The sequence below is a fragment of the Macaca nemestrina genome, chromosome 8 (assembly GCF_043159975.1).
Source record: "Macaca nemestrina isolate mMacNem1 chromosome 8, mMacNem.hap1, whole genome shotgun sequence".
NCBI classification, from domain to species: Eukaryota; Metazoa; Chordata; class Mammalia; order Primates; family Cercopithecidae; genus Macaca; species Macaca nemestrina.
This window is the reverse complement of record NC_092132.1, coordinates 128,640,692-128,667,689: the sequence shown is the minus strand read 5'-3', so window position 1 is coordinate 128,667,689 and position 26,998 is coordinate 128,640,692. Positions and strand designations below refer to the sequence as shown.

General features: G+C 40.1%; 1 long non-coding RNA gene across 1 annotated transcript in view; it reads left to right on the top strand.

Annotated features, from left to right (window-relative positions):
- LOC105482038 (uncharacterized) overlaps positions 1–26,998 on the top strand; it is a 72,186-nt gene that overhangs the window by 44,714 nt on the left and 474 nt on the right. The window contains exons 3-4 of the long non-coding RNA XR_987358.2: positions 23,894–23,993; positions 26,547–26,789. This is a non-coding gene — a long non-coding RNA (uncharacterized lncRNA). The remainder of the gene's footprint in view (positions 1–23,893; positions 23,994–26,546; positions 26,790–26,998) is intronic.

The window sequence follows — 26,998 nt, the reverse complement described above, 5'->3', positions numbered from 1 at the left end:
GCAGATGGCTGTTCCAAGGAGTCATCCCAAGGAGCCAGCTCACGGTTCCCTCATCACCTGATGGAGGAAGATGGAGCAGCCTGTTGGCCACAGTGAAGGGAAGGGCTTGAGGATAGGGGAATGGGGTTGCATCAGCAGCAGCTCTTTTGATTCTCCCTGTCCACACATTCTCTATTTCCATTGGTGTTAGGAATAAGCCATGAGCTGAAAGTAAGAGAATAGGGTGGATGGCAGGACATGAAGGGGCCACAGCCCTCCATTCCCAGGCTTGGCCCAGTAGGCAGTCTACTGTTGCCTTCAGGTCTGCTCTTCTTTATCTTATTTTTATATTTATTTATATTTATTTTTATTTTTATTGCTTGAGACAGAGTCTTACTCTGTCATCCAGGCTGCAGTGCAGTGGGGTGATCGTGGCTCACTGCAATCTCCACCTCCTGGGCTCAAGCGATCCTCCCTCCTCAGCCTCCCAAGTAGCTGAGATTTACAGGCACATGCCACTACGCTCAGCATTTTTTTTTTTTGTATTTTTAGTAGAGATGGGGTTTCACTATGTTGGCCAGCCTAGTCTCGAACTCCTGACCTCAAAGTGACCTGCCTGCCTTTGCCTCCCAAAGTGCTGTGATTACAGAGGTGAGCCACCACTCCCAGCCTGCTCTTCTTTAGGGGAGAGAAAGAAGCGTGTGGGTTTCTGCCCTGGCATTTCACTTCTTGATCTGTTCCAAAGTAGCTTCCATCAGGCCCCTGAGACAGATTTCATAAATGGCAACACCCTTTTCACTGCTTCCTCCCCTTTTCAACACTTTCTGTTTTGGATCAACCTTCACCTAAAATTCTAGCATGGGAGCTGGGAGATATCACCCCTCAGGAGGTGCAGTGGAGAGATCACTTTTAGTTTGTGAATCAAGAAAATTTCTGTGAGCAAGAGGCCTTCTAGAAGAAGCACACAGAATTTGCATCTGGAGTTTCAATGAATTCCAGTCTAGACTCTACTACCAATAAGCTGTGTGAGCCAGGGCTGGTCAGTGAACTCATGGGACCTTACTTTTCTTAACTGTACTAGGAAAGAATATTCGTTCCTTTTAGTTCCATGGAAAAGCTCCAAGAACAGGTCACCTTTTGTCCTGGACAGTCTTTACTGAGTTTCACAATTTCAGCTTCTGTATTTCTCAAACAGAAATATCATGGTTCACAACTACAATTTTTTTTTGCTCATGTGAATCAGAGGTTTGATGACTCTTGGAATAAATCCTGATAGGTGCTTGGTATTTTCACACGCCTTTTTAATTTTTTCATGGAAACTCATCTTCCGAACAACTTTATAGGGATAAAATGAGATAACATTCACAAAAGCATCTAACAAAGAATGAGGACACCAAATCTCATAGACTCACACTTTTTACTTAAAGTCACTGATATGGTTTCGTTGTGTCCCCACCCAAATATCATCTTGAATTCTCATGTGTTGTGGGAGGGGCCTGGTGGGAGGTGATTGAATCATAGGGGCAGGTCTTTCCCGTGCTGTTCTTGTGATAGTGAATAAGTCTCATGATATCTGATGGTTTTATTAAAAGGAATTCCCCTGCACTAGCTCTCTCTTTGCCTGCCGCTATCCATTTAAGAGGTGACTTTGCTCCCCGTTGCCTTATGTCATTATTGTGAGGCCTCCCCAGCCAACGTGGAACTGTAAGTCCATTAAAACTTTTTCCTGTATAAATGACCCAGTCTCGGGTATGTGTTTATCGGCAGTGTAAAAACAGACTAATACAGTCATCCTGCTCAGAAGTGTCCTAATTATTATTTCAACCCTGGTATCATGGCTTCAAGACCAGATGCTCTTCCCAGTACATTGCAGCAGTCCTGTTCCACAGTTGATGTTCTTAAGAGGCACATGCACAAAGCAAAAAGCTAAAATCCTATTATTCAATAAGTCCCAAGACTCCTAAAATTAAAGGTTAGAGATGAGTAAGTCATTTTGAAAAGTGACTCAACACAGCATTGTTTGACTAGGAAGATGTTTGAAAAGAAGTAACTAAGATTTGATGGTCACCATTCTGTTTTTTTGTAGCATTACAGATAATTTCACTTCAAACAAGTGTGTATTTTATTCTTCAATATTCAGGCTGGCTTTGGGGACTTTGAAGAGAGTCTACAGTGTAGACGTTACAGAAATAAACTCTGTTTTCTGTAAAGGACCTCATCAAAGTCATCTGGCACAACTCATTCCCCAAAATCACATGTATTCCAATCATGTGGTATAAAAGATCATGGATATACAGGGGGCAGTATTTTGAAGATTGAAAGGAGAAAGAACTAATATTTTTGATTCCTTATATATGCCAGAAAATGAAAGGGGTTGCTTTCACCTATGTTACCTCCTTTAATCTCCAGGAACCCACCATGAGGCAGGTAATATTGTTCCAGTTTTGCCAGTAAGAAGACTAAGACTGGGGAGGATGAGGGCTTACTTATGGTTACTTGGCTAGTGAAGAAAGTGGAGGAATCATGCACTGAGCCCTGCTTTCTGGCTTGAACAGAAGAGTGTACAGCATTGCAATTTGTTGATGCAAAAAACTCAGGTTGGAAGGTTTTGGGGGAGAATTCAAAAGTTTATGTTGGACATGTTAAATTGAGCTTTCTGGGAAACACCCAAGTCAGCAGCTGTCTGAACCTCAGAAGAAGAAATATAAATTTGAGAGATGTCAGCATATAAATGAGTATTAAAAACCAGGCTCAGGGTGACAGTATAAATTAGCACAACCTCTCTAGAGAGGGGCAACCATATACTTCATCCAAACCAGACACTTTTAAGAGCAAAAGGTGTTGTTATTATTGATAACTACATTGAGACAATGTCTTTGGCAAATTAGAGCAATTGGACATTCTCTTTATAGAAGGTAATCTGGCAAGACCTGAAAGTTACAAATGCATTCACCCACTTCTGGGAATTTATCTTACAAATATACTCATATGTTCAAAATGACACATTTATTAAATATTAGTAGAAAAATAGAAACAACTTAAATGTCAATAGGTAGAGGAAAGTCAAGTAAAATATTTACATTAAATATATAATATATATTAAAATACAAATATTAAAATTTATAACACACATAAAAATTACCTCTGGGAAAAAACACAAGAAATTGGTAATATTGATTGCCTCCAAAGAAGGAAATTAGTTGGCTATGGGACAGTTGTCAGGAGGAAATTTTTCATTTTACCCTTTTGACTATTTTGAATCTTTAATCATGTTAAAATATTACCTCTTCAAGAAAAAAATAAACCATTCATTTAAAATTGAAAATCAATAAAAAAAAGTCAAGCTAAACCTTGGCAATCCATAGAAAAAAATGTATTATGGGACTTGCAGTATTTTGTACTTCTTACAAAGTAAGAACTACAAATGCATTACTTTATGCAGAAATAGTCTCCACTTTCATGTATGGTAACCAAGATGCCTACTCCCAGATGAACAGAGTGACACTAAATGAAAGATGGCAAAATATCATCAACCAGCAGTCCCATTTAATACCCGGGAAAGGGGTATCTTAGCATCCAGATGGATAGTGACAACCAGCAAAGAGGTTCCATAGACAATTCTAACCAGCAGAAACTAGAAGGGGAGAGATTCCTTCCTGCTCATGGATGAGTGACCAGGAAATGACCACATGGGTCTATAAAAATGTTCTGCAAACACGGAGATTAAGGACATAGAGCCCAAGAGTCATTGAAAGAGCACGTCACGTTGAAAGAAGGATTTTCTAAATAAAAACAAATTTTATATGGTATCTGCATTATAATCTCAAAACTTCATAAAAAGTTGGTCTCAATGAAATAATATATAAATAATTTAGAAAAAAATCCTACTAAAGGATTATGCTGAAATTAAATAAAAAGAGTGACATGTAAGAATAAGAAGAAACATACACACACACACACCCCCCCAAACTGCAAATTGAAAATCAAAATTAAAAGCAATAAAAGGTTTCAGCCAGGATGGAATGACTGGCACTAGGCTAGTCCTCCCTCCTTTAACAAGAAAACTAGACAAAAATGTATGAAATATCTCTTTTTTAGACATTGGAAACAAGCAGAGAAGGACTATCACAACGAGAGAAAGGAAACAAATGGCAAGCCCACAATTGCTATGGCTTTCTGTCTAGAGGCACTTTTTAGTGCAGGATGGAGGAATTCAAGCAGAACATAGCAAGTTGATGAGGAAACAGATTGATGTTTAGATGGTCTAAGGCGGCTAAGAGTTGTGAGAGACTATTGGACACAAGTTGGAGAAAGAGAGAGACAGAGACAGAGACACACAGAGACACAGAGAAATATATCCAGAAACCTGTATCAGGGCTTTTTTGAGTCTGATGCTGAATATTAAGCCACACATATATAGGGTGCAAGTCCATGAGGCCACACAAAAATCTACTACTGGAGAGCTGTAAAGATGAACAATTGGCAGAGTTCACAAAGACCTTGAGAGAGATTCAAGTTCTAGCCAGTCAAAGTGGAGAAGCATTGAACACCTGAACATTCAGTAGAGATGCCATAAAGGTCACATCTTAGTGATAGGACTAAGTAAACTCTAGAATCAAGACTATTCTAGATTTTCCCTTATAGAGCTTAAGGAAATCCACAAAGGATTACACTGATCAGCAAGTCATTTAACTGCCTTTCAAAACAAAAATCAATACTCTAAAGAAAGACAACAAAATCCAAACACTTGGCAATGTTATGTTCAAGGTATCCAGGATCCAATAAAAAATTACTAGACATACACAGAAGCAGGACTATATGATCGATAACCAGGAACAAGATCAGTCAGCAGAAAGAGATCACAAATTATAGAGATAATGGTATTGGCAAAAAAAACCTCACAACCCTTTAAAACAGCTATTCTAAATATGTTCAAGGATTTCGAGGAAATCATGAACAAATAGGGAAAGGAAGATGTTAAAAGGATCAATTTTAGAACTTGAAAACGTGTGATCTGAAATGAAAACATTAACTGAGCTCAGTATCATATACACAGTACAAGAAGGTATCAATGACCTTGAAGACAGAGCAACAGAAACTCTTCAAACTGAAGCATAGAAAAAACTGAAAAAAGTGGACAGAGCTAAGTGACTTGTAGGACACCATCAAATGATCATGTAATTAGAGTCTCTGAAAACTGCACAACATTACTGAGAAAGTTTTTAAAGTGTCTAACTAAGTTAGGGATATTCAATGTTTATCAGAAGGCTCAATATTATTAAGATGCTCATCTTCTCAAATTATTCTATAGATTCCACACAATCCAATCTCAGAAGGTGTTTTGATAGAATTGATGAGCTAATTCTAAAATGTGTATATAAATGCAAAGTTTTAAAGTAGCCAAAACTAATTTTGAAAAAGGACAAAGTTGGAAGACTGATTTCAAGACTCACTATAAAGCTCACTAAGACCAGTGTGGTATTGTCACGAAGGTACATAAATAGATAATTGAAAAAAAAGAAATAGGCCCACACCAAATATATTCTCAATTGATTTTGAAAAATGTGCCAAGGTAACTCAGTGAGAAAAGAATATTCTTTTTAATAAGCTGTGCTGGAAAAATGAATATCTTTATTAAGAAAAAAGAAAAAAGGAGGAAGGGAAGGAGGAGAAGTAGTTACACCCTTATTTCAATCCAAACAAAAAAAAATCACTTGAAATCATAATTTAAACATAAAATCTAAAACTTCAAAAGTTCTAGAATAAAATGAAAAAGTCATTATACCATTGGATACATTTGATAATTAGGATACATTTGATTATTTTCAATGTCATTCCTGGCTTTAAAAAAAAAATTTTAAACATTGTGGTACAAAAATATTTCTTAGGATGCATAAAGTACTATTCACACAATTTAAAAGATTGATAAATAAGACTTTACCAAAATTTGAAACATCACCTCTTCCAAAGATATTTCAAATAGAAATGCATGGGAAAAAAATGACCCTAGACCTAAACCTCATGTCTTTCATAAAAATTAACTCAAAATGGATCACAGATTTAAAGACAAACATAAAACTTTACAAGTTTTAGAAGAAAATTTAGGAGAAAATCTTCAGGATCTAGGGTTAGGTGAAGGGTTCTTGATACCAAAAGTATAATCTGTAAAAGGGAAAATGGATAAATTAACCTGATTGAAATTTAAAAATTTGTTCTGCTAAAGATCCTGTTAAAAGGATGAAAAGACAAGCTACCCACTGGAAGGAAATATTGCAAACCACATACCCAACAAAGAACTACTATTTTGAGTATATACAGAACTCTCAAAACTCAAAAGTAAAAAAAACAAAAAAACAACCAAATCCAAAACTGCAATTAGAAAATGAGCTAAGGCTGGGCGCGGTGGCTCACGCCTGTAATCCCAGCACTTTGGGAGGCCGAGGCGGGCAGATCACAAGGTTAGGAGATGGAGACCATCTTGGCTAACACAGTGAAACTCCCTCTGTAGTAAAAATACAAAGCCGGGCGCGGTGGCAGGCGCCTGTAAGTCCCAGCTACTTGTGAGGCTGAGGCAGGAGAATGGTGTGAACCCGGGAGGCGGAGCTTGCAGTGAGCCAAGATCGCGCCACTGCACTCCAGCCTGGGTGACAGAGGGAGACTCCGTCTCCAAAAAAAAAAAGAAAAAGAAAAGAAAATGAGCTAAAGACATGAAGAGATATTTCACTGAAGATGGTATTTAGATGGGAAATAAGCACCTGAAAAGATATTCAACCTCACTAGCAATTGGGGAAATGCAAATTAGAACCAAAATGACTATCACTACATACCAATCACAATGACTAAATTTAAAACACAGTGACAAGACCAAATGCCGGCAAGGATGTGAAGAAATGGGACCACTCACACATTGCTAGTGAGAAGTATAAATTGGTACCAAATTACTAAAAACCTAACAGAAAAGCATGATATTCATAAATTAGACCACAAGACCAAAACAACAGGAACCATATCTAATTCTATGCTATTCAATTTTAAAATTTCAATTTATGCAGAACAGTTTAAAGTGATAATATTGACACAGGTAAAGTAAAAATTCTTAATTATTCAATAAAAATGGGTAAAAAGGAAACCGCTGTCAGTAAATTATCTCCAAAAGGGCTTATAGCCCGGAAGTTTTTATGAGCAAGCTTTACAATTTTTTCAAGAAAAATGATTCTCTCCTGTTATGTAAGCTTGAAAATAACAAAATTATTCCAATTTATCTTATGATTCTGCAGGTCTTTCAAGAACACAAGCTTGGTACTTCGAAAAATGAAAAATATAAACCAATCTTACTTTTGACTAGCAAATCAAATCTAGCAGCTTATTTAAACAAATAATACAGCATAATCAGGAATGTAAAAATAGCTTGATGATGAAAAAATCTATTGATATAATTCATCATCTCTATAAAATCAAGGGAGAATGAATCATGATTCTTACTAGATGCCAAAATACGTTTGATAACTTTCAATATCATTCCTGACTTTTAATAAAAAAAATCTAAAAAGGCACCTCCTAGCCACAAAGAATAGAAGAGTTCCTTAACCAAATAAAGAATATTTATGTCAAATTGGCCAATATCATGTTGAATGGGGAAACCTGGGTATTAAAGTCAGACCTCACCATGTGAGTTTGCCATCATTATTACTACTTGTTAATATTTTCCTGGCATTCTTAGTCAACAATAACTCAACAAAAAGAAACATGAAGTATAAATATTAGAAAGAAGAGAAAAATTGTTATTTGCCTCAGATGACAAAGACAATATCTTTGATGAGTTTGAATTTTTGGAAACCAAAATCTCCTTATTTTCTGCTTTTGCCTGGTCTTATTTCATCCCCGAGGCAATGAGACACCACCTATTATTTGCTTGAAGGAGGGAGAGGAGGAAAAGGGAGGTGCGTTAGGAAGAAAGAAAATAAAAACTAGAAATAGCTCAAAAATATTATATTGTACCTATATACAATATGTGTATATATATAAATATACATAATATATGCACAGACACACGCACACACAAATCTGCAGAATAGACATTAAAATGTTAACAATGGCCAGGTGCAGTGGTTCATGCCTGTAATCCCTGCACTTTGGGAGGCCCAGGTAGGAGGATCACTTGAGGTCAGGAGTTCAAGACCAGCCTGACCAACATGGCGAAACTTGGTCTCTACTAAAAATACAAAAATAAGCTGGGCATGGTGGCGGGCGCCTGTAATCCCAGCTACTCAGGAGGCTGAGGCAGGAGAATCACTTGAATCTGGGAGGCATAGGCTGTAGTGAGCCAAGATTACGCCACTACACTCCAGCCTGGGCAATAGAGCAAGACTCTATCTCAAAAAAAAAAAAAAAAAAAAAAGGGGGGGGGGCCCAGTTTCCTTTGGGGAAGACCGCTATTCCCCATTCTTCATGTCCCCCACATTAAGGGGCTTCCATGGAGAAATAGGACTTTCATCTGATGTCACCTGCAGCTTATGCCTCTACCAACGATGCAGCACAATTTGCCCAGGACAGTTAATGCTTTTTGTCACATTGTATTTATTCGTCTCTTCCCTTTTCACTCTCCAAAGTCTCCAAGTCTCCTAGTTTAAGGAATGCATTGATGTGGTCACCCCACTCATGGCAGCTTTGTTCATGAGAAAAAATGGCTGTTTTTAGGTAGTTTTAAACAAATGTGGACTTTAGCAAACTCTAACTGCTAGAGTGAGCAAACAGGCTACTGGGGTCTTAGTTAAACCCACTTCATGATGGCTACTGTAAGATTTGCCTGGAACTAACTAGGCACAGTGTGGCATTGTTGTCTTTAGGCATCAGTAGGCAGAAGTGTGCTTGCAGCGATGTGGATCTTAGCCAGGACTGCAGCCAAGAGTGTAAATGGCGTGGACAGCGCATGATCTACAGAGCATAGAGATGTCATGCCTGCCTTGGGCCAGCAGTGTGGGCTCAGGTGTCCTGGTGCCATTCCCCTTCCTGTTGCTTTGTATCTTGTCTGGAGGGGTGAAAAATGTGGTTGGACTCACATGGCTTGTTTGCACATTCAAGAATTCACCCCAAATTTGGCTCTCAGTTTGTTAAATATGTCAGCACTGACCGAAATTTTAGATTTCAGGACCCAAATTGTGGCTTACCCTGTAGATCCTTCTCCTTCCTTCAAATATTGCAGGCCCTCTGACAATACTCATTACTGGATTCTGAAAAAACAATCTGCTCAAAAACCTGTTCTTATATCTAGGGATTTCTTGTGGTTCTGAATTGCGTGGAATATGAGGCTGAGGCTATAATAATCTGAAGTGTCCTATTAACTCTTTGAACTCTTTAAAAAATGTGGCTCATGGGAGGCCAATGTCTAGAAGAGGAGCCATTTGTGTTGGACTTGACGTTCTTTGGAATTTTAATTGTACATTAAGGAAATTTAACTTTGGGCTTTAATTCTTTGGAACCTAAACTTTGGACTTTCCTTAGAAGAAGATTTGATTTTTGGACTTCAAGATCTCACTTGGAATTTCCAGACGAAAGGGAATTTGTATTCAAATTTGGTCTCCTCTGTGTTGCTGGAATTCAATTATTGAGTATTTTATATTGTTATTTAATTACATCACAGAACCTCAAAAAAAAAAAAACCATTAGACAATGTAGCAGAACATTTTGGCGGCAGGGAGGGAGAAAAAGACTAGGGAGTGAATTTACCCTTACGTTAGTTAAATTAATATACTCTTTGGATCCATCCAGAGTCTTCTGAGAGTAATTTCTCAACTGTCCGCCTTCAATCCCAGAAGGATTCTCCAAAGGAACTGTGGCTAGTGTCATGGGACTAGCCTCAGAAACATGGGAGTGGCACTGTTAGGACAGAGAGCTCCCCCAGAGAAAATAGCCACAACCTTGGGTGACCATAAGCTTAACGGTTAAACCCAGTGGGCTAGGAGAACAAAGAACTGGGATACTTTAAGAGAAATCACTTTTTATCCTTTCCATTTGCTTTCATGAGTAACACTCCTGCCTCCTTGGATTCCACCCCTCACATCCCCAAGAGAAGGAGGGAGTTGTAGCCTTTGGCATATATGATCTGTTGGGTAGAGTTCATCAATCGAAAGACTGTCGACATGAGGGATTTGCTCTCATCCCTCTTGTCTTGTATTCTTAGTTAATGCATCTGCTGTGGTCCCAAACTTGCACTTGGATGGGCCGCCCCAGGGTCTACGCTAGTGTGTGTCATGTGTGCCTGTGGGGAGTGGGTTGGGCAGGGAATGTTAACAGGCTCATAGCGTACCTCAGCCATGCTCCCCAATAATGTGTATTAGTAATAAAGTCAGCATTTTCCTCTTCACTTGCCTGACTCCTGTTCTATCCTGTGGTGGTTCTGAATTTGGGCAATAATAGGCATATTAGTTTGTTCACTCTATAGAGCCCCTAATAACACTCATCTTTAAAGTCTGAATAATAAGCCCCACCGCTACTCCCATCATACACAACTGTATTGAAAGGTTAAGCAGATAATGGACGTAAAAGTATTTTATAAATTGCGTATCATTCCATAGTTTGGTCAATTCTTGTTGTTACTTTTATTAGTTCTAAGATAACCATCACCTACTTTGCAAATGAGAATTTAAAATGACACTGCTCACTGCAGTGTATTCATAGTGTGAATAGCTCCCAAGTCTTGACTTCCTGTTCTGCGCTGGAAACTCAAGATAATTTCTCACTCTGTGCATTTCTTGCTTTATTGACAACATCACAACTTTTCTCAGAATGTTGGGAAGAATATGAAGTTCCTGGGAGGACATTGAAATGGAGGCCAACAGGAGGCCCTGGGTGTTGTCATTTTTAACCATTTTCCATAAATCACAAAAAGGGGTCGCTTTTGTTATGGCTATTGCCTTATTCAAGGAGAGTTGTAGGCAGGGGCTACTCCTATTCTATGTTCTTCTTGAAGGTTGGACGGGGGCATAGGGTTACCTACTTTCTCTCTTCCAAGTTGATATCTCTGTGTGTCAACTTGCCATTAGCTATTCTGTTGACACCCCCGTGCAGCCACAGCTGCCTGTGAACCCTCTCCCCCAAGCAGAGATAATGAGACAGTGCTACGTATATAACCTGGTCTGATTAGAGTCTCGGATCTTTGCACCTCAACAGCTGTGTGTTGTCACCAATGGAAATTTTTAACTCGTCTGCCAATTCCCTGGTTGCCCAAATAAGTGGCTGAAAGAGTGGCTGCTGTTCCATCGTTTATTAGAACGGAATTTAGGTTCTGATAAACCCTAATGCTGAAAATTAGCTCCGAGGAAACTGCGACTGCGGTTCTTGGTCTCTGGCTGATAGGAACAAGTTAGAATGTATTCAGGTGGGTTTTTTTATCCTGTAGCCAGTTCAGCACTCAAATTACTTCTGAGCTATTTTTAAAAACGTAATAGGACCAATACTTAGGAGAGCCAGATGCAGTGTGAGGAGGATCAGAAAGCATCTATTACGGGCTCGACATTCGCTCTCCCACAAAGCCTCGGATGATATTGGAAAAGCTCTTCCTGGTCTTCCCGGCGGCTTAACCACGTCGCTGGAATCCTCGGGGTGCTCGCAAAACTTGCCGTGGATGGAGAAGCCGTTTTAGCTCGTGGAGTGATGTTGGAATTAGCCTTTTGACATCGGCAAAGTCACGGGCGTCATTGGCTTTTCAGACAGTTACACTGAGATGTCGTCCCCGGGACTATAGGTGCGCAATCCACGCTTTCAAAATGTTGGCGCCTGAGCCTTCTTTCTGAGGTCTCCAAAGAAAGCGGCTTCACATTTTTGGTAGCGTGTTCAAGTGTCTCACACCCGTCTCAGAAAAAGACAGCTATTTTTCAAGTGCATTCTAGAATTTTTCTTCTTGTTCTGCTATCGTGGAGCGTGAAACCTCTTTTCATCTCCACTTTCTTCTGATTCCTCATGCAGGATTCTCGGAGGTTGTCATTGGTTCCACTCCCTTGGCTCTTTCCTTTTCAGACCAAAATGAGCAACGGACCGAGCAGAATACACTGTGTTCCCTGCTGGGGAGCAGAAAGGAAGAGGAGGAGGCCACTGAGGGAGGATGGACGATGCAGCCCCTGGCCTCATTGGAACGTGCCACCTAATGAATAATTTCTTCCATTTTTTCCCCCAGCAGGAGAAGTTGGTTTTTTTCTCCCCAGAGCTGTTGCTCATTTTGGCCATGTCCTTCCCAAACCTTTCCAAGTTCTCTCAATTTTTTCTTCATTTCCAAAGCTCAGCTTGAATCTAGCACAGAAAAACAATAATCTTATTTTAAAAGATTTTTAAATTCAAAAACTATAACGTCTTGCTTATAGTATTTTTAAATTACAGTAGGAAACAAGAGTATTGGTGGCAGGGCTAGATTCTGGCCTGTCACCACCTGGCTCTGGGACTTTTGCCTGCGTCCCTAACCTGTCTTAGCCTCAGTTGCTGGTAAAACATGGATAGCAACAACCAATTATGGGCTTGGTAGGAGCATTAGAGGCTAAGTGTGGGAGGCTCCTTGCACTTACTGATTTCTTTTTTTTAAATAGAAAATTAAAAATATCTGAATCCTATTGTCTTTTTATGAATTAAAATGCACTAGCCCATGGTTTTCATAAACAGCAGTAGTGTACACAGTGCTGCATCTGTTAATTTCTAGCCCTTCCTAGGCAGGGCTGAGTCTGTCCTTCCAGCTCCCACAGCCCCTGGCTCATGCCTGTTCCCTGGGAGGGGTCATCTTGTAGCCGTGTGTTGATAAATCTGCCTCTTCCATGCATAGTGAGGCTCTCCAAGCAATGTCAAGCCGTCCACTCATCTGTGCACTTGTGTGCTGGCCTTGCCGCTTATGAAGTGCATTCATATGGCTGTAGAGAGTGGTATAATAAGATAATGGAAACAAGAAAGGGGGAGGGGGTGGAGGGGGGAGAATGATGAGAAATTGATTAGTGGGTACAATGTACATTATTCTGATGATAGATACCCTCAAAGCCCTGTCTTGATCACTACGAAATCTATGCATGCAACACAATTGCACTTGTACCCCATACATTTGTACAAATTAAAAAATAAAGCATGTTCACAGGCACTGTGACATTATTATCTCATTTCAGTCTTACAGCAATGCCGTGAGCTAGTTCCTTAGGCCCATTTTATAGATGATAGAATGAGCTCAGAAAAACCAAGTCATTGTTCCATGGTCAAAAGGCCCATGAACTAAGTCACTTGAATGTGAATCTCAGCTTTTTTTTTTAAGGTGAATTTTGTGTTTCTGTCACCTCTCAACCCCACTGTCCCAGGGTTCTCTGTTTCCTACATCTGGCACTATCTGTTTTACACACACAAACTCAACACCTTCCTCTGTAGCCAGGAGCTTAAATCATCCCCAGGTAGGCCTGAGATGCAAGAGGGAAGGCCAGGTGAGGACAGAGTGAAGGGGTGGCTGTCTGCAAGTCAAGGAGAGAGGCCTCAGAAGAAACTAACTCTACTGACACTTTGATCTTGGACTTCCAGGCACCAGAACCGTGAGAAAACAAATTTCCGTAGTTTTAGCTTCAAAAAAACCCATCATCTCCAGGTAACTTGGAAGCTCCAGTAATCTCTGGGTTTGTAAATTCCTGGAGTGCCATTCACATTGCTGCCAGCTCTGATGGAGGAATCAGGGTACAAACCATGACCTGCCCAGAGAGTGCCAGGTTGGCCCTGGGAACCTGGCCAGCCTCTCTTCTTGGCTAACTCTGGGCACCAGAACCTTGTCTGAAATAATTCTGTGGTAGCTATAGAAACATCTTGAGTGGTCTTATACTCCCAAACATCATGTAGACGAGAAAAGTATAGCTAAGAATGGCTGAAGCCACTCAGTGGAGCAGACTCCTGGTCCATGGCCATGAATAAATCCTTATAGTGGCCCTGACATGACATCACGCTTTCTCTTCCCCACGGCTCTCAGCAAGTGCACATAACAAGCTGGTCTTCATGCTCACCTGGACCATAGCTTTTTTGTACATTCACCTGTTCTCCACTATGTGTGTATGTTGTCCTCCTTGTCTATCCTGGGACATACCTGGGTGCTTTTCCTAAGCCTTTGCTGATGGATGGACTTGCTCAAGGTTCCGTGTGAGCAGAAGCTTCCTGCCTGAGTTCTTAGAGAAGCATGGTTGACACCCCTGTGCTAAGAAATTCTTTCTCCTTACTCATCTCTCAGAGGGAAACAGTTCTTTCTGTTGACTCTTGACCCTATAGTTTTACACTTTGGTTGACTCTGGAAACTTGTGTTCTCTGACCAGCTGTGCTTGTGCTATAGGGAGAGGACAGATGCTCTGTGTCCCACTCTTTTAGGACAAAACATTGGTTCCAAGATAAATTGATTCCTGAGTGCTTGCAAGCAAGGATACCACAACACTGTCTCTATCAGCATTCTTTCTGCTGATAGAAGACTGGATTTTCACTGTTTTCCTACTTTATCTCCAGTGATGTATGGGCTCACTATGTGTCCAGAGAGCAGTTTCTTGCTGGCATCTTCACCTGAAGTAGAGGAGGAACAGGATGCCCCCAGAATCCTTGAGGGTGGGCCTGCATCCACTGGGGGCAGGGTGTTCCTTTCCATCCCCCGATCTTTGGGCAGCCTAAGGACACCAGGGCAGGAGCAGGAGGAAGAGGAACCATGGAGGCAACATAAGCCACATCTGTACTGAGCCTCAGACAGTTCCCTCTTTGGCTTTGTCTTTCTGTGTCTCTTAAAGATAACACTTAATAAGGTAGAATTGATAATAAAGTGCACACTTTGGTAAGTCTGGGCTGTGTAAACACCCATGATACCATCACTGCAATCAAGATCAGGAATATGTTCTTCACCCTCAAAAGTTTCCCCAATCCCACTATAGATCAGTTTGCAGTTTCTAGAATTTTATATAAATAGAATCATATGGTATCTAGTGTTTTAAAAATTATTGATATGTAATTTACATACAATAAAATTCACTTGTTTTAAGTATATATATTCATAAAGACTCTCCAGAGAAACAACGAATTTGTGTGTGTGTGTGTGTGTGTGTGTGTGTGTGTGTGTGTGTGTAGAAAGGGAAGAAAATATTCAATTTTGTAAAGGAATTAGCTCACAAAATTGTGGGGTCTGAAATTTGTAGGGCAGGCCAGCAGGCTGAAAATGCAGGCAGGAGGTGATGTTACAGTCTTGAGATAGAATTTATTTTCTTGGAGACCTCAGATTTTGCTCTGAAGACCTTTAATTGATTGGGTGAGGCCCACCCACATTACTGAGGGTAATCTTTTTATTTAAAGTTGTGCCACCATCATCCCAATTTAATTTTACAACAGTCCCATGACGCCGAGGCCTTAAACACTTTTTCCTTTGGATCTATCTTTCTGTGTTTCTTTTTTACCATTAAGGTCATCAGTGCAAGAGTACTAGACACCTCTAGTCTATTTCTTCAGTTCTTCTAATCTCGTTTTATTTTTTTCTTTATTTCCTCTAACAAAATGTGATACATGAGCAGAACGTGCAGGTCTGTTACATCGGTATATATGTGCCATGGTGGTTTGCTGCACCTATTGACCCAACCTCTAAGTTCCCACCCCGACCTCCACCACTGCAACAGGCCCTGGTGTGTGATGTTCCCCTCTCTGTGTTCATGTCGTCTCAATGTTCAACTACCACTTATGAGTGAGAACATGTGGTGTTTGGTTTTCTGTTCTTGTGTTAGTTTACTGTGGATGATGGTTTCCAGCTTCATCCATGTCCCTGCAAAGGACATGATCTCATTATGGCTGCATAGTATTCCATGGTATATATGTACCACATTTTCTTTATCCCGTCAGTCACTGATAGACATTTGTGTTGGTTCCATGTCTTTGCTATTGTAAATAATGCTGCAGTAAACATACATGTGCATGTGTCTTTATAGTAGAATGATTTATAATCCTTTGGGTATATACCCAGTAATTGGATTGCTGGGTCAAATGGTATTTCTGGTTCTATATCCTTGAGGAATCACCATACTGTCTTCCACAATGGTTGAACTAATTTACATTCACACCACCAGTGTAAAAGCATTCCTATTTCTCCACAGCATCACCATCATCTATTGATTTCTGACTTTTTAATCGCCATTCTTACCGGCATGAGATGGTATATGATTGTGGTTTTGATTTGCATTTCTCTGATGATCAGTGATGTTGAGCTTTTTTCATATGTTTGTTGACTGCGTAAATATCTTCTTTTGAGAAGTATTCATATTCTTTGACAACTTTTTGATGGGGTTGTTTATTTCTTGTAAATATGTTTAAGTCCTTTGTAAATTCTGGATATTAGACCTTTGTCAAATGGGTAGATTGCAAAAATTTTCTCCCATTCTGTAGGTTGCCTGTTCACTGTGATGCTAGTTCCTTTTGCAGTGCAGAAGCTCTTTAGTTTGATTAGATCCCATTGTCAATTTTGGCTTTAGTTGCCATTGCTTTTGGTGTTTTTGTCATGAAGTTTTTGCCCATGCCTATGTCCTGAATGGTATTGCTTATGTTTTCTTCTAGGGTTTTTATGGCTTTGGGTTTATATTTAAGTCTTTAATCCATCTTGAGTTAATTTTTGTATAAGGTGTAAGGAAAGAGGTCCAGTTTCAGTTTTCTACATATGGCTAGCCAGTTTTCCCAGCACCATTTACTGAATAGGAAATCCTTTCCCCATTGCTTGCTTTTGTTAGGTTTGTCAAAGAACAGATGTTGTAGATGTGTGGTGTTATATCGAGGTCTCTGTTCTGCTCCATTGGCCTATGTGTCTGTTTTAGTGCCAGTACCATGCTGTTTTGGTTACTGTAGCCTTGTAGTATAGTTTCAAGTCAGGTAGCATGGTGCCTCCAGCTTTTTTCTTTTTGCTTAGGATTGTCTTGGCTACACAGGGCCTTCTTTGATTACATTTGAAATTTAAAATAGTTTTTTCTAATTCTGTGAAGAATGTCAATGGTAGTTTGATGGGAATAGCATTGAATCTATAAATCACTTTGGGCAGTATGGCCATTTTCATGATATTGATTCTTCCTATCCATGAGGATGGAATGTTTTTCCATTTGTTTGTGTCCTCTGTTATTTCCTTGAGCAGTGGTTTGTAGTTCTCCTTGAAGAGGTCCTTCACATCCCTTGTAAATTTTATTCCTAGGTATTTTATTCTCTTTGTAGCAATTGTGAATGGGAGTTCATTCATGATTTGGCTTTCTGCTTGCCTATTGTTGATGTAAAGGAATGCTTGTGATTTTTGCACATTGATTTTGTATCCTGAGACTTTGCTGAAATTGCTTACCAGTTTAAGGAGTTTTGGGGTTGAGATGATGGGGTTTTCTAAATATTAAATCAAGTCATTTGCAATCAGAGACAATGTGACTTCCTCTCTTCCTATTTGAATACCCTTTATTTCTTTCTCTTGCCTGATTGCCCTGGCCAGAACTTCCAATACTATGTTGAATAGGAGTGGTGGGAGAGGGCATCTTTGTCTTGTACTGGTTTTCAAAGGGAATGCTTCCAGCTTTTGCCCATTCAATATGATATTTGCTGTGGTTTTGTCATAAATAGCTCTTGTTATTTTGAGATATGTTCCATCAATACCTAGTTTATTGAGAATTTTTTAACATGAAGGGAAGTTGAATTTTGTCAAAGGCCTTTTCTGCTTCTATTGAGATAATCATGTAGTTTTTGTCTTTGGTTCTGTTTATGTGATGGACTACATTTATTGATTTGTATATGTTGAACCAGCCTTGCATCCCAGGGATGAAGCCAAATTGATCATAGTGGATAAGTTTTTTGATGTGCTGCTGGATTCGGTTTGCCAGTATTTTATTGAGGATTTTTGCATTGATGTTCATCAGAGATATTGGCCTGAAGTTTTCTTTTTTTGTTGTGTCTCTTCCCAATTTTGGTATCAGGATGATTCTGGCTTCATAAAATGAATTAGGAAGGAATCCCTCCTTTTCAATTTTTTGGAATAGTTTCAGAAGGAATGGTACCAACCCCTCTTTGTATTTCTGGTAGAATTCAGCTGTGATTCTGTCTGGTCCTGGGCTTTTTTTGGTTGGTAGGCTATTCATTACTGTGTCAATTTCAGAACTTGTTATTGCTCTTTTCAGGGAGTCAACTTCTTCCTGGTTTAGTCTTGGTAGGGTGTATGCCTCCAGAAATTTATTCATTTCTTCTAGATTTTCTACTTTATTTATGTAGAGGTGTTTATAGTATTCTCTGATGGTAGTTTGTATTTCTGTAGGGTCAGTGGTGATATCCCCCTTATTATTTTTTATTGTGTCCTGTCTATTTGATTCTTCTCTCTCTTACTAGTCTAGCTAGCAGTCTACCTATTTTGCTAATTTTTTAAGCTCCTGGATTTGCCAATTTTTGGAGGGTTTTTTATGTCTCTGTCTCCTTCAATTTTTCTCTGATCTTGGTTATTTCTTGTCTTTTAGCTTTTGGATTAATTTGCTCTTGCCTCTCTAGCTCTTTTGATTGTGATGTTAGGGTGTTGATTTGAGATCTTTCTAGCTTTCTGATGTGGGCATTTAGTACTATAAATTTCCCTCTTAACACTGCTTTAGCTATGTCCCAGAGATTCTGGTACGTTGTCTCTTTGTTCTCATTGGTTTCAAAGAACTTGCCGATTTCTGCCTTAATTTCATTCTTAACCAAAGAGTCACTCAGGAGCAGGTTGTTAAATTTCCATGAAATTGTGTTCTTTTGAGTGAGTTTCTTAATCATGAGTTCTAATTTGATTACACTGTGGTCTAAGAGACTGTTACGATTTCAGTAGTTTTTCATTTGCTGAGTGTTTTACTTCCAATTATATGATTGATTTTAGAATAAGTGCCAGGTGGCACTGAGAAGAATGTATATTCTGTTCATTTGGGGTAGAGAGTTCTGTAGATGTCTATTAGGTCAGCTTGGTCCAGAGCTGAGTTCAAGTCCTGAATATCCTTGTTAATTTTCTGTTTCATTGATTTGTCTAATACTGACAGTGAGGTTTTAAAGTCTCCCACTATTATTGTATGGGAGTCTGTGTCTCTTTGTAGGTCTCTAAGAACTTTTTTTATGAATCTGGGTGCTCCTGTATTGGGTGCATACATATTTATAATAGTTAGTTCTTCTGGTTGAATTGTTCCTTTTACCATTATGTAATGCCCTTCTTTTCTGGTTTAAAGTCTGTTTTGTCAGAGACTAGGATTGCAAGTCCTGCTTTTTTTGCTTGCCATTTACTTGGTAAATTTTCTTTCATTCCTTTAGTTTGAGCTTCTGTGTGTCTTTGCACATAATATGGGTCTCCTAAATACAGCACACCAATGGGTCTTGACTCCTTATCCAATTTGCTGGTCTCTGTCTTTTAATTGGGGCATTTAGCCCATCTACATTTAAGGTTAGTATTGTTATGTGTGAATTTGATCCTGTCTTCATGATACTATTTGATTATTTTGCACACTAATTGATGCAGTTTCTTCATAATGTCATTGGTCTTTATATTTGTGTGTGTTTTTGCAGTGACTGGTACCAGTTTTTCCTTTCCATATCTAGTGCTTCCTTTAGGAGCTCTTGCAGGGCAGGCCTGGTAATGAAATCTCTCAGCATTTGCTTGTCTGGAAAGGATTTTGTTTCTCCTTTGCTTATGAAGCCTAGTTTGGCTGGATTTGAAATTCTGGCTTGAAAGTTCTTTTCTTTAAGAATGTTGAATATTGGCCCTCAATATCTTCTGGCTTGTAGAGTTTCTGCTGAGAGGTCTGCTGTTAGTCTGATGGACTTCCCTTTTGTAGGTGACCTGGCTTTTCTCTCTGGCTGCCCTTAAGAGGTTTTCCTCTTAGGTCATTTCAAGGTTGAAATGAAGATTTCAACCTTGGAGAACATGAAGATTACATGTCTTGGGGTTGATCTTCTCGTGGAGTATCTTAATGGTGTTCTCTGTATTTCCTGACTTTGCATGTTGAGCCTGTCTTGCTAGGTTGGGGAAGTTCTCCTGGATAATATCCTGCAGTGTGTTTTCCAGCTTGTTTCCATTCTCTCTATCTCCTTCTGGTACTCCAATCAATCATAGGTTCAGTCTTTTTTGTGAAGTCCCATATTTCTTGGAGGCTTTGTTCATTCCTTTACATTCTTTTTTCTCTGTGCTTGTCTGTATGTTTTACTTCAGTAAGGTGGTCTTCAAACTCTGATATCCTTTCTTCTGCTTGGTCAATTAGGCTGTTGATACTTGTGTATACTTCACAAAGTTCTTGTGCTGTGTTTTTCAGTTCCATCAGGTAGTTTATGTTTCTTTCTAAACTGTTATTTCAGTTAGCAATTTCCTCTAGCCTTTTATCAAGGTTCTTAACTTCTTTGCATTGTGTTAGAACTTGCTTCTTTAGCTCATTGTAGTTATTACCCATCTTCTGAAGCCTACTTCCATCAATTCTTCCATCTGATCCTCTGTCCAGTTCTGAATGCTAGATGGAGAGACACTGCAATCATTTGGAGGAAAAGAGGCACTCTGGCATTTTGAGTTTTCAGCAGTTTTTCGTTGATTCTTTCTCCTCTTTGTGAGTTTGCCTTGTTTTGGTCTTTGAGACTGCTGACCCTTGGATGTGGTTTTTGTGGGGGCCTTTTTGTTGTGGTTGATGCTGCTGTTGTTGCTTTCTGTTAGTTTCTTTTTCTTTCAGTAGTCAGGTCCCTCTTCTGTAAGGCTGCTGCAGTTTGCTGGGGGTTCACTTTAGGCCCTATTCATCCAATTCTTTCCCAAGCCTGGAGATGTCACTTACGGAGCTGGAGAACAGCAAAGATGGGTGCTTGCTCTTTCTTCTGGGACCTCTGACCTCAAGGAGCACCAACCTGATGCCGGTAGGATTGCTCCTATATAGGGTGTTTGACAACTCCTGTTGGAGGGTCTCATCCAGTTGGGTAGCACGGGGAGCAGGACACCTTTAAGGAAGCACTTTGTTCTTCATTTCTTGGTGGAGAGGGTGTGTTTCACTGGGGGTAAACCCGCTCATCTGGGCTGCCTGGATTCCTCAGAAGTACCAGGAGGAGAGGTTAAGTCTGCTAGTCCGCAGAGACTATGGCCACCCCTCCCGCTAGGGGGCTCATGCCCAGGGAGATCTGAATTGTGTCCCTGATCCTCTGGCTGGAGTTACTGGAAATCCCGCAGGGAAGCCCCACCCAATGAGGAAAGATGGGTCAGGGTTAGTTCTGAAGAGGCACTCTGGCCACAGACTGCCACAGCCGTTGTGTTGGGCTGTGAGGACAAGTCTTGGGGCCAAGCTGTCCAGTCTCCCTGGCTCCAACAGGGGAAAAATATAGCCTGGAGCTATAGAAATGAGTGCTGCCCCTTCCTCTGCCCAGGGAGCTTAGCATGTTAGGCAGTTGTGAGTCCCAGTGCTGGCTGCTGCCTCTCCCCCAAGGAGCTCAACCGGCTTAGACAGCAGGCAGCCATAGCTGATGTTGGTCGCCCTTCCCCCGGGGAGTTCAGTTAGGCTTAAGCAGATTCCAACTGAGAGGCTGTAAGCATTCTGTAGTTAGGATGCTAGGCCCTGGTGGCGTGGGTTCACAAATGGGATCTTCCGATCCATGGGTTGCACAGGTCCATGGCAAAAGCATAGTTTCCGTGGCTGGGTAGCACGGGTAGCAGGCTTACTCACCACCTCCTTTGGCTGCGGGGAGGAGGTTCCGCTTCCCTGTGTGGTTCTGAGGTGTGCCGCTGCAGCACACTGTTCTTCCTTCTCTCCGTGGGTGACACCAGCCCTCTAGTCAATTTTGAGGAGAGAACATGGATACCTTGGTTGCTGGTAAAGGATTCACACACTTACTATGTTTTTTTTTTCAATGGGAGCCTCCGAACGTTGTTGCTTCTGGTCGGCCATCTTGGCCCTGCCCCCACCCTAATCTCATTTTGGGAAGACTTCTCCATAATTGCCTACTGATGATTTATTACTTATCTGTGTGGGAGAATTGAAAAACAATCCCTTTTTTAAAAAGTTTGATTTCTTCATTTACGTTCAAGAACATTGAATTCTACTCATGTGTGTTGATCCCTTCTCTGTGTTACTTGTGTTCATAGGAGTCACCTCATTTCATTCTTACCCTCACAAGATAAGGAGAAGTTGGCCCATTTTTGCAGAACAAGGAATGGAGTCTCAGAGAGGTCAAGAGCTGACACAATCAAGAGTTCAACTGAGATTTGAAAGTAGCCCTTCTGATTCTAAGTCCTTCCATTGCAGCCCAGCTGCCTGCTTCAGACATAAGCTACCCTATGTGCTTAAAAGAGCCCCATACAGCATTATGTGCACGTGACTAAGCCTTGCTGGGGGAAAGGATACCTTGTGAAGGTCTCTACTGCATGGAGGTTGGCACAACAGGCAGGCTCACCTGGCATTTCCACCCATGCTTGAGACAGGACACCAAAAAAGGGCACTTCTTAAAGAAATATGGAAAGATAGATCCAAGGGAAAAGGCATTTAAGACCTTGGGGTGATGGAGCTGTTCTCAAATTAGGTAGGGATGGTGGTGGCACAACTTTCATAAGTAGACTACAACTATTAAATTGTGTATTCTATGTTGGTTTTGTGTGCCAACCTGGCTTGGCTCTTAGTACTCATGTAGTTTATGTCATTTTCTTTGTTACCATTGTTGGAGTCACTGGTTTTTGGAAACCAGGTTGGAACATGTTGGGGAAATCATCCTTCCCAGGCCTATCCCTCATCTTTTTATTGCATCTTCTTAGCTCCCTCACACCTCCTCCAGCTGCTGCCTGTGCCACAGGCGCCTTCTCCTCTGCCACTCTGATGAACCTCAAGGTGCGGTTCCACTTTCTGCTATCATTTCCTGTGGGTGGATGCCATCAATCTCATCTCCTGTGTTCTAATGAACCTATAGCCCCCGTCCACTCCCAATATCAAAATATGTCCTACAGGTTAGAATTTTGGTGCTACTTCTGATTTCTCTTTGACTGCTCCTTCCTGTGCCCAAGGTCTCTCAAAATTCCTTAACTGAACTTTCCATGGTACTCAGTTCCATGCCAGAATGGACTGCTATACTAAGAAACCTTTCTTCTATTCTCTATTGGAAGATCAAATCTATGCCATGCCCTCTCTTCATTTGATCTCTTCTTCCACTCTCTGACATTCATACTTAAAACAGTAAGAATAAAAACAAAGAATTAAGAAAGAGTATGGAAGCTATCGATGCAAATTAGCACAGGCTTACAAATTTGGGGGTCCTTGGGCCATGATTCAACATAGAAGAAAAATTTAGCCTGACATATAAGCATTTTCTTAGGCATCTGGACAACCTCTTCCCTCATCAGCATGCCAACCCTGCCAAGTCTAAAGAAGGGGTCAGTTTTGTAAAATCCTTATTATGCAGGAAGAGATTTCTATTCAGTTTCCCTGCAAAGGCAGAGGTAAGTTTCCCAAAAGAGCTGGTTAATTTCTTTGCTCACCTCCTTCACACTCAGTGAATTCAAGGAAGTGATAGATTCTTGGGCCTCCGCCCACACGTACAGGTGTAAGGACAATGGATAGAAGAACCAGTTGCTTTAAGTTCTTAAGAAAACGAAGACACCACAGCATCACTTCATAGGTGATTTTTTGTGCCTTATGCCATAGAAATCTGTATGTCCTGGATTTTTCCAGGACAACTCCAATTTCAGATATATTTATACTTGTCAAGTCATAATTTCTTACTATTGGCTAACAAAATATGATCACCTTGGTTACAGGTGAGCCTGTGTTATGTGAGGTTATTGTCCTAACTAATTTTTCTTGGATGGCGTCAAACATGACTGAGTTCTACCAAACTGTATACTAAATGAGTCATATTATTGAGATGATATGGTGCAGTTACCAGGTGGTTCTGCTAATAATTAGAAACACATTTCTATATTTCATAGGATCAAGGAAAGGAAAACATCACCAGGAAAATGTTACATGTGGGGACAATTATTCAATAGGCCCTTGGCTGGGATTTGTGGATATGAACATAATTCAGAGGTAAAAGTAAAATACTGGAATAATACATGGAGGTTTCTTCTATTGGTGCAGAAGACAGAACACAGGAATCAACATGCAGCCAAGTCTTGAGTATTCAAGGAATGATGACCCAATTTGTCGATTACTAAGACTTTTCCTCCCTTTTCTCATTCTCATAGTTCAGTGATCCTCAAATCTGAGTAATATATTTCCAAATTAAGAATTTAGGATTAAGAAAAAAAATTTTTAAACTTTAAAAGGCTGTGGTGTTTCTTAAATTATTTGTAAATTATTTGGAATTGTATTAAAATTTGCACAAAGCTAAAATTTTAAGATTCAATTCAAATGCTTTTATATATGTTTGTTTTAATAAAAATAATTCACAAAGTAAAAACCATGAAAACCACAAAATCAATAAGTTCAATATTAACAACATTAATTTACAGTGATGGATGATGTTTTGCTGAAACAACAGGGGAAAGTGTAATCTTCCCATGTGATCAGGAGCAGTGGAGAACCAAATACTGGAAATCGGTGTTGGAGATCTACAACTTCCAGCTCCTCCACTAGGACATAATGCTTTTTTCCTAGGGGTCTGTCAGCCCTAGCTTGGGGAACACTGCTTTGCCATTTATGTAGAATTGATTTTCTTCTCCTAAGATCTGCCAGGGAAAGGAGACAATGTGAAAACAAAATCCACCAGATACCCTTGTTGTTGCTAAAGGGAATTTAGGGCTATTTGTAGGTTTCAATTAGATACAATTTTGACCTCCTTTCTGGTTTCTCATTACCATGGCTATTAGAGCAGGGGTCCCCAATCCCTAGGCCATGGGCTAGTACCAATCCATGGCCTGTTAGGAACAGGGCCACACAGCTGGAGGTGAGTGGCAGGTGAGCGAGTAAAGCTTCATCTGTATCTACAGCCACTCCCATCTCTTGCATTACTGCCTGAGCTCCGTATCCTGTCAGGTCAGCCACAGTATTAGATTCTCATAGGAGCACAAACCCTATTGGAACTGCATATGTGAGGGATCTCTGTTGGGTGTTCCTTATGAGAATCTAATGCCTGATGATCTGTGTCTGTCTCCATCACCCCCAGATGGGACCATCTAGTTGCAGGGAAACAAGCTCAGGGCTTCCACTGATTCTATATTATGGTGAGTTTTATAATTATTTCATCACATATTATTAATACAATGTAATAATAGAAATAAAGTGCACAATAAGTGTAATGCACTTCAATCATCCAAAACCATCCCCCTCTTCTGGTCCGTGGAAAAATTGCCTTCCACAAAACTGGTCCCTGGTGCCATAAAAGTTAAGGATCACTGTGTTAGAGCATTATCCATCTATTGCCTCTTCAAGATTGTCTGCCTACTGCATTGGACTGGCTATAGCACAGCAGGCAGACACATGCCTTTTCCAGAGACTCCCACATTGATTTTTGAATGACAGGAACACATCCATTAGGCCTGCCTTACATTGTAAGTGGATCCACTTGAAGGAGCAGCCAACCCATGTATTGTGATGTAAATGGTGCTGTTCCGCACTCAGCACTTTCATCTTCTAAGTGTTTCACAAACACTGGCTAATTAATAATCCTCTTTTCTGTGCTGCCAGGGAGGAGTTGTAAGGAAAGAGCGATGGGTGGCTTTCCAGATAAACACATGTTAATTTTTTATCCCAGGCTAAGGGGAAAGAAACAAACATATAGAGCCGAACACTTACTGTGTCTGCCACTATGACATTCATTATTGTATTTAAACATCACAACAATCTTGGCAGGCAAAGACTCTTGGCATAAAGGTCTTCTTATCACCATTTTTACAGATGGTAAAATTGCAGCTTGTAAAGTAATTATAGTGAGGGATGGAGATAGGATTTGAACTCATGTCTGTTGGTTTCCAATGCTCACACTCATTCTGCTACTCCACAGTGCAAAGAGTGGAAGTTTAGCATTTCCACTGTATTAGTCATTATCATTATTATCAACAAGTATTATTATTTATATTTAATGACCATAATATTTCAAATTTATGTAACCCTAATCTTTGGGACACTTAGAGTGCTATGCAACTATTCTGCTCTTGCTCAGTTCAGAAGTGGTGATATTTGGATTTTGTATTAAAAGTCATTTTGGTCTCATTCTTGTTTTAAGAGCAATTTTTCATGGGTTCAAACTCTTGGACTTGTGAAAATCTGGGATTGAAAACAATGTTTGCTTTGTTCTCAAAAGTCATAGCCATGACACACCAGATGTTCTAGTCTCTGATAAAAAATTCTTGTTAACTTTTAATAGAAGAAAATGGACTGCTGGTTAGGACACATCTTTACTCTTTTTTTTCTATTGCTTACAAAGACCTGGGACTGTGGTTTCTCCTGGCTGTACCACTCACTTCCAAGCACTCTGAGTGCTTGGGAGCTATTTCCTGAGTATGGGGCCCATTGTTCTAACCTAATTTTTACTGTTGGATCAAAGAATATCTGTGGCCAAATAATGGTCCTATTGCTAGTCACTCTTTTGTCCACAAATGAACTACAGTGAAACCGTATCTTGACTGCTTTCCTTTTTAGTACCCATTAGATAAGCAAGCGGGGCTGTTGAGAGGAAGATGTTAACTGACCCCAAGGCAGGACCAGGTGTTGACATCCTGCTCTTTCAAAGATGATGAACCAGAGAATGCTGTGTCACTGCTTGTTCCCTTCCCTTGCTGGTACCGGCAAGTGGGAAAGCTGGGATTCAAATCCAAGTCTGTGTTTCCAAAAGCCCATGTTGAAGATGCTCTTGTTGCTGGATTTACTGAATCTCTGTCACATGTAAGTATTTTACATATTCAATAAATTGTTAATTTTTTTATGGAGTGCCTGCTTTTGTCAAGTATTATACTATGCTAGGTGCTAGGAATATAGTAGTGAAGGAAATAGCCAGATAAATGAATCAAACCTTCATTGAGCTTACATTCTCTAAAATACGTATTTTTAAAAATTTAATCCTAATAACTATTTTATGTATGAATGTAGTTATA